The sequence below is a fragment of the Schistocerca americana genome, chromosome 1 (genome assembly GCF_021461395.2).
Source record: "Schistocerca americana isolate TAMUIC-IGC-003095 chromosome 1, iqSchAmer2.1, whole genome shotgun sequence".
In the NCBI taxonomy this organism is placed as follows: Eukaryota; Metazoa; Arthropoda; class Insecta; order Orthoptera; family Acrididae; genus Schistocerca; species Schistocerca americana.
The window spans coordinates 1,224,059,286-1,224,068,623 of record NC_060119.1 but is presented as its reverse complement, the minus strand read 5'-3'; positions in this window follow the sequence as shown (position 1 = coordinate 1,224,068,623).

The following is a 9,338-nucleotide window of genomic DNA, read 5'->3' as shown; positions in this document are numbered from 1 at the left end:
ATGCCAGCCACTCGTGCTGGCGAAACGTCAGAGAAATCATTAGATGAACGTTGCCGAAGAACCCGAAACAGAAGCCAATAGGCAGTTTGTCAATACTGTTGTTGTTACGGTTCTCAGGGCAAAGATTTGACGCAGCTCTCCTTGCCTCTGTATCTGTTTCCATTTCAATCTGTTTTCTGTGTTGAACCCTATATCATCCTCTACCACTTTTTTACCTTCTCCCCCCCCCCCTCCAAAAGAAAACACACACACTTCCTTCCTTTACCAAACAGATTTTTCCGTGATGTCTTCGGATGTATTGTATCTCCTTTAGTCACGTCGTGCCATAAACTACTTTTTTTTGTCCTCAGTTCGAGTATGTATCCGAACACTTGAATATTTGTAAATAATTATACTAAATTTTACTAATGATAAGCTAATGTTAACAATTTCCTCTTTTTCATAAATATTTTCATCGCCAGTCTGCATTTTATATTACCTCTGTTTCGGCCATCTCATTTATTTTGCTACCCAAGTAGCAGAACTTACTGTTTTAAGTTTCTCATATCCTAATATAATTGCTTCATCATCACTTGATTTATTTCGACTACACTCTCTTATTTTACTTTAACCATATTCAGGTAATAGACTCTTTTCAAGACGGTGTCCATTCCGTTCACCTGCTCTTTCAAGTACTTTGCCGTCTTCGATAGCATTACATTGTAATCGGCAAATCTCAAAGTTTTTATTTTTTTCTTCCTGAACTTCAGTTCCTCTTCCAAACTTCTCGTTGGTTGCCTTCACTACTTGTTAAGTGTACAGACTGAATAACATATCGGATTGGCTACAACCCTGTGTCACTCCCTTCTCAATTACTGCTTTCCTTTCATGTCCTTCGACTCTTATAACGGCAGTCCGGTTTCCGTAAAAGTTATAAATAACCTTTCAGTCCTTGTATTTTATCTCTGCTGCCTTCAATATTTCTATTAGTGTAGACCAGTCTAGTTTGTCAACACTTTCTCTGTTCCGTTCCTACGCGACACATGTTAAAGATTTTATAGTTTTTCCCAATATATCTCGAATCTTTTTAGTGCTTCATCGTTTCGTCTTTCCTCATCCTGTTTTCTAACATGATTTGTAGGATCAGTACTACCGTGCGTCTTCCTACATTTCTCCTGAACCCAAATTGATCTTCCCTGAGGTCCGCTTCTGCCAGTTGTCCCATTCTTCTACAAATAATTTGTCTCAATGTTTTGCAACCACGATATATTAAAATATTTGTTCGATAGTTTTCACCCGTCTCAACACTTTCCCTACATTATCCTTGCTTGACGCCTGATGGTAATTCTCCTGAGTCGTTATTGTGCGCACCATTTGGAATAATACTGACATGGCTGGCTCTCCAAGGATCTCAGCAGTTGTGAGAAAATGTCATCTATTCCTGGGGCCTTGTTTCCACTTAGATGTATCAGTGATCTGTCAGACTTATATCTCCCATTTCGTCTCCAAATACCTTCTTTTCTCTTTCTATGACATTGTTCTCGTGTTTCTAGATCCTCTATGGGTTACTTCCATCTTTCAGCTTAACTGTCTTTGCTTGGTGCGAACTTTCCATCTGAGCTCTTCATATTCATACAGCTGCTTCTGTTTTCTCCAAAAGTCTCTTTAATTTTCTTATACGCGGTGTCTATCTTTCCCCAAGTCATGCATGTTTCTATAGCCTTGCATTTGATCATTCCTGCTTTATCATTTTGCTTTTTCTGTAAACCTCATTTTTTTTATACTTCTGTATTCCTTTTCGCCATCTTCATTTACCGCGTCGTTATATTTTCTTCTCTTGTCAGTTATATTTAGTGTCTCCATGTTATCCAATGTTATCGATTAGGTCTTGCCTTTTTACTTATTTTATCTCTAAAATTTACCCATTCGGTTTGTACTGAATTCCTTATTCCTGTGTGAGGACAAAGTTGTCTAACGGCGCTTCCAAAACTCTCCGCAGTCTTCGGTTCCTTCTATTTAATATGCTACATTTTCAAGGTTAAATGAGAAGCTAGGCAGACTAATGAAAGGTACAGATACCTGGGAGAAAAGGAATCTACGACACAACTAGAGTAAAATAATGACTTGGTTTATAGGACATATGCCGAGAAAACAAGGAACTTTAAATTTTGTGATGGACGGGAGTGTGAGAGGTACAAATTGCAGAGGAAGACCAAGGCTTCAACACAGTAACCAAGTTCAGTTTGATGTAAGTTGTAGTAGTGAAATGAAGAACGCTTCAGCGGATCCATAGAGAGGAAATCCTCAAAGATGCAGAACGTGTCATAAAAACCAAAATAACTAATAGCTACTTACAAGACAATAGACAAACTAATGTTCATTAGTTACTTGTTCCAGAAACCATTTGAACGCCTCTTTTATCGAAAAGATGTGTAACGAGTCAGTTTACAGGACGTGTGTACATTATTATCGTTTAGAGGGAGTTGGTCAGGAGAAATGACTTTAAATTAGATTTAAAACTTACTTCGCTACCAACCAGACATGATATGTTATTGCGTATATGATCAAAAATTTTTGCTCTGCATTTTGAACTCCTTTGTGAGTCACTGACACCTTTATCAGTGGGTAATAAAGGTAATTTTTTTTCCCTCTAGTGTCATAGGTATGTACATCATTGTTCCCAAATTGCGATGGCTTATTTGTAACGAATTTTATTAGCGAATATGTGTACTGTGACGGCACAGTTAAAATGGTTAGTTCCTTGAAGAGGTACCTACATAACGACCATGGGTGAACACCAAACATTATTATTATTGCTCGCCTTTGAGCAATCAATACTTTCTTTCTACATGATGGCTTACCCCAGAAAATTATTCCATAGGTCATTATTCAGTGGAAATATTGAAAATATGTCAGGAAGTTCATACGTTTGTTTCCAAGATTAGTAACTGTGCGAAGAGCAAAAGTAGATGAACATAACTGTCTGAGAAGCTGACCAGTTCAAGTTTTCATCAACATTTACACCCAAAAATTTGGAGTATTGTGCCCTGTTTCCTGATTCCTGCTCATGAGCTACATGACCTGTTGCACAGAGCCGAATGTAGCCTATATATATATACCATTTTCAGCACTTGGTAATTCTTTGGAAACTATCATTTACCAACTCTTCTGTTGCTGCCTCTCTAATGAGATTTATTATAACAGTAGTATCATCTGCGAAAAGTACCAAATTGTTTTCTTGAATGCTAAGTGGAACACCATTCACATATATAAGGAATAGGTGCGTGGCCAAAATTGTACCCTGTAGGCATCCCTTTGCGATTTTTTTCCCACTCACTAAAATTTTCGACTTTCCGACACTGTCTGAATTATTCAGCACAACCTTTTGCCTTCTGTTTGTTATGCACGATTCAAACCAGCTGTGCGAGAAAGACATCAATTTCATTTAATTTCAGTATTTCTAAGAGAGAGCATCATATTTATCCCGCAGGTCGTAAATGGATGTGAAATAATCAACAAATCCGAAATAAGTGTTGATTTTAAGATTAATGGCAGATTGGTCGCAGACCTGTAAATGTTTGTATACGGGAATGCAAAAGAGCAGAAGGGGTCAGCATCTATTGCCCTACAAACGTTTGACGGCTAGTTAAGGAGCAAGAAACAGTCGCCTCTACAAGACGTTAGTTGCTGTATTATATATGACGTACAGCGTCGTGAGTCGAAAGCGAAACACATTAACATGAGGGATGAGTAGAGCCCTCTGAGATGCACGACCTTTCCCCGGCAGGTGTACCGCTGTATAAATGACGAATATGCAGTCGCAGGAAGCCGTGCAGCGATGCTCGGAGTCCTACCAGAACGACGTCAGTCGCTACCGCCCACTGGGCACGAGACACTCGTCTTCATGTGTAGTCCCAGGCACGCGCAGCCAGGGGCATGTTTCACAAACGTGCAGGACGGGCGATCGCGAAGGGAGGAGTGTTCCCTATCTCCAGTGGACGTGACGGTGGGAGGGTGGGGGTAGGGACGAGTAAGGTAGGGGGGAACTGCGATGCTACTGCGGCGAAACCGCTAATCAATCGATGAATAGTAATTACACATATCTGGCGGTGTAATTGACCAGCGTACAGCTTGTCAGTGACCAGGGAGCGCCCACGAGCGTGATTCCAGTTCGCAGCACCGAGTGCGCTGAATGTCGCTACTCTGTGGAAAGGAACGATAGAGGAGACTAGATTTGAAGCCGGTGTGAGTTTCTGCTTGTTGGTGGAACGACGCAAACTTTTTTGCGTCGACGTACTCAACAGCGAAGTAACACTCGCGCGTCTTGCAACCACAATCTCTATTAACTGATGTTATTGTCTACTACAACATTCTACATCTACATACATACTCCGCAATCCACTATACGGTGCGTGGCGGAGGGTACCTCGTACCACAACTATCATCTTCTCATGCCTAGTGCCAAATCCATTCTCTCCTTCCCCTATAATCGCATTCCAATCCTCCATGACTATTAGATTTTCATCTCCGTATACGTACTGAATTACCTTCATTATCCTCATATACTTTCCCTATCGCTTCAGCTCCGGTTTGCAACGTCGGCATATATACTTGAACTATCGTCGTCGGTGTTTGCTGTCGATTGTGATGAGAACAACCCTATCTCTGCACTGTACACACTAACGCAATCTTTGCCCGACCTTCTATTCATAACGAATCTTACTCCCGTTAACTCTTTTTTGCTCTTGTTGATATTACCCCGTTTTCATCTGACCATAAATATTTGTCTTCTTTCCATTTCACTTCACTGACCCCTTCTGTATCAAGACTGAGCCTCAGTATTATACTTTTCAGATTTCCTACCTTCCCTAACAAGTTCAAACTTCTGACATTCCACACACCGACATCTAGAACTTTATCGTTTCACTGATTATTCCATCTCTTTCTCACCGTCACCTCTACATCTACATCTACATCTACATACATACTCCACAATCCACCATACGGTGCGTGGCGGAGGGTACCTGGTACCACAACTATCATCGTCTCTCCCTGTTCCACTCCCAAACAGAACGAGGGAGAAACGACTGCCTATATGCCTCTGTACGAGCCCTAATCTCTCTTATCTTACCTTTGTGGCCGTTCCGCGAAATGTAAGTTGGCGGCAGTAAAATTGTACTGCAGTCAGCCTCAAATGTTGGTTCTCTAAATTTCCTCAGTAGCGATTCACGAAAAGAACGCCTCCTATCCTCCAGAGACTCCCACCCGAGTTCCTGAAGCATTTCTGTAACACTCGCGTGATGATCAAACCTACCAGTAACAAATCTAGCAGCTCCCCTTTGAATTGCTTCTATGTCCTCCCTCAATCCGACCTGATAGGGATCCCAAACGCTCGAGCAGTACTCAAGAATAGGTCGTATTAGTGTTTTATAAGCGGTCTCCTTTACAGGTGAGCCTCATCTTCCCAAAATTCTACCAATGAACCGAAGACGACTATCCGCCTTCCCCACAACTTCCATTACATGCTTGTCCCACTTCATATCGCTCTGCAATGTTACGCCCAAATATTTAATCGACGTGACTGTGTCAAGCGCTACACTACTAATGGAGTATTCGAACATTACGGGATTCTTTTTCCTATTCATCTGCATTAATTTACATTTATCTATACAGGGCGTTTCAAAAAGAAAGAGCAGATTTCAAACATTTATTTCTCAAAAACTACAAATGATAGAAACACAATTCAAACGTTTCTTGTCAGAGAAAGGTTCAAAGTTTTTCAATGGTCCGCGCAGAAGTTCCATGCAAATCCGCAGTGGCGCTGGCGTTTGTTTGTAGGAAAATGGCGACGACACCACAGGAACGATCATTTTGTGTGCTGCAATTTGCAAAGTTAGAGTCCATTGTTGGTGTGCAACGTGCATTCCGCCGTCAATTCAACAAACAGCCGCCTCGTCATAAGCAAATTTATGAGTGGCATCACAGATTCGTAGAAGATGGTTGCATCTGCAAGCGAAAAAGCACGGGTCGTCCACGCACATCGGATGAAAATGTCGAGCGTGTCCGTGCAGCTTACGAAAGGAGCCCTAGAAAATCCACGACACGGGCAAGTCACGAACTAAACATGTCTAAAACAACGGTATGGCGCGTTCTGAGTAACCGTCTGCACATGAAGCCGTACAAACTGCAGTTATTGCAAGCATTGCGTCCTGACGACCACAACAAAAGGTTCGAATTTTCAACTGCAATTCTACAGGACATGGAAGAGGACAATTTTGCCGAACGATTAATTTTTTCAGATGAATCAACGTTTCACATTTCTGGTAAAGTTAATCGGCATAACGTACGAATTTGGGCGAGTGAAACTCCGAGGGACGTTATTCAACATGAAAGAGACTCACCAAAGGTTAACGTCTTTTGTGCAATTTCGGTAAACAAAGTTTATGGACCTTTCTTTTTCATGGAGAAAACTATCACAGGAACCATTTACCTGGACATGTTAGAAAACTGGCTATTTCCTCAACTTCAGGAAGATTCAAATCACTTCATCTTCATGCAAGATGGCGCCCCACCACACTTCTCTGAACCTGTACGACGGTACCTAAATAACACCATTCCAGGACGGTGGATTGGAAGAGCAGGAGCACAAGATCAATGTCATCGTCTGTGGCCTCCCAGGTCACCAGACCTTACTCCCTGCGATTTTTATTTGTGGGGGTACATAAAGGACTGTGTTTATGTCCCACCTATGCCCGCTACTCTTCAAGAGGTACGACATCGAATTGTTGCGGCCGTGAATTCGGTAACTAAAGACCAGTTGCGTCGTGTGTGGCAAGAAATGAGATACCGGTTTGATATTTGTCGTGTAACAAATGGTGCTCATATTGAGGTACAGTTTTGATATTTGTTGTGTAACATTTGGTACTCATATTGAGTGAAGGACCGTTGGAATTGTGTTTCTATCATTTGTAGTTTTTGAGAAATAAATGTTTGAAATCTGCTCTTTCTTTTTGAAACACCCTGTATTTAGAGTTAGCTGCCATTCTCTACACAAGTCATCTTGTACCCTCTTACAGTCACTCAACGACGACACCTTCCCGTACACTACAGCATCATCAGCAAACAGCCGCACATTCCTATCCACCCTATCCGAAAGATCATTTATGTAGATAGAAAACAACAGCGGACATACCACACTTCCCTGGGGCACGCCAGATGATACCCTCACCTCCGATGAACTGATTGATTTACACATTTCTTAAATATGAAAAAGAAACAGGAAATTTCGAAAGCTGTCAAGGATCATGGTGTACGTACGCAGTGAAAGAACAGCTTGGACAGTATTTCTTTTTTAACCACAACATCTGTAACCTGATCGGGACACTACTGCAGAAGGAATGAAAAAAGGGCGCCACATTTAAAAGAACGCAACCTCCCCAAGGTTGACGAAGTTCTGCGGAAGCGCGAAATTTAGCGCGAACTTCAATGTGAGATGCTTTTAATAGTTTCCACAGCGAAAATCTGCCTCGAAATCCGGCAGAAAACCCAAAGAGATTCTGACCGAATGTTAAGTACGCCAGTGCAAAGACGCAGTCAATAGCTTCACAACGCAGTAACAATTGTGGTATTATTGATGACAATGCCACTAATGCAGGGTTAATACACACGGTTTTCCGAAATTCTTTCAGAAAAGAAGTCGAAGTAAATGTTCCATAATTCGAATCAGGAACAACTGCCAATATGAGTAATTTAGAAGCAGATATTGTTGATGATGCGAAGCAGCTTAAAACACTAACGAAAAGCAAAACTTCCGGTCCAGATAGTATACCAGACTGGTTCCTTTCACAGTATAATAGCTCCATACCTAACAACCATACACAACCGCTTGCAGGTAGCTACTTCCGTAATCAGAGATTGCAAATTTGTAGAACTCAAGAAAGGAAATAGAAGTAATTCGCCGAATTACGGACCCATATTACTAAAGTCAGTCTGCAGTAAGATTTTGGAACGTACACTGTGATCGAACATTGTGAATCACCTCAAAGAAAACTATTTATTGACAAATAGCCAACACGGATTCAGCAAAAATCGTTGTTGTAGGATACAACTTGCTCTTTATTCTCACGAAGTAATGACTGCTATCGACAGTGGCCGTCAAACTAATTTCATAATTTTTGATTTCCACGAGGCTATTGACACCGTTCCTCACAAGCGACTTCTAATTAAATTGCTTGCCTATGAAGTGCCGTCTCAGGTGTATGACTGGATTCGCGAGTTCCTTTCGGAAGGGTCTCAGTTGGTGGTAGCTGACGAAAACTCATGGAGTAAAACGAAAGTAATATTTGGCGTTGCTCGAGAAAGCGTTAGAGGCCCTCCGTTCTTCCTGATCAACATAAAGATTTAGGAGACAGACTGAGCAGTTCTCTTAGCCTGTTTGCAGATGATGCTGTCATTTACCGTCATATAATATCATCAGACGATCAAAACCAATTGCAAAATGATTTAGATAAGACATCCGTATGGTGCGAAAAGTGGTAGTTAACTTTAAATCATGAAAAGTGTAAATTCATGCACACGAGCATTAAAAATAATCCGCTAAATTTCAGATACACGATAAATCATGCAAATCTGGAGGCTGTAAATGCAACTAAATACTTACGAAATACAATTACGAGTAACTTACATCGGAACGATCACGTAGATAATACTGTGGGGGGTAAATAACAAAAGATTGCAATTTTTTGGCAGAACATTTGGAAAATGTGATAGTTTTAATAAAGATACTCCTTACAATACGCTTGCTTGTACGTCTACTTGTGGAGTACTGCTGTTCAGTGTGCTATCCGTAACAGATAGGATTGACGAAGAACAAGTTCAAAGAAGGGCAGCTATTTTTGTATTACAGCGAATCAGGGGAGAAAGTGCGACGGATATGATTTACGAACTGAGGTGGCAGTCATCAAAACAAAGGCGTTTTTCGCTGAGGCGGGACCTTCACATGAAATTACAGTCACCAACGTTCTTCTCAGTGTGAAAATATTTTGTAGGCACACATCTATATAGGGAGAACTATAAAATAAGAGAAATTATAATAAAATAAGAGAAACCAGAGCTAGCACGGACAGGTATAAGTGTTCGCTTTCCCCGAGGGCTGTTCAAGGGTGGAACGGTAGACAAGTAGCCTAAAAGTGATTCTGTGAATCCTCTGTCAAGCACTTAATTGTGAACTGCGGAATAGTCATGTAGATGTAGATGTAAGTTACGCCCTTTCTCAGGTTACCATCATGAGATCCGCCATAAAAATAACATAAGAAGAAATTAAACCAACATTAATAGATGTTGAAACTTCCTGGCAGATT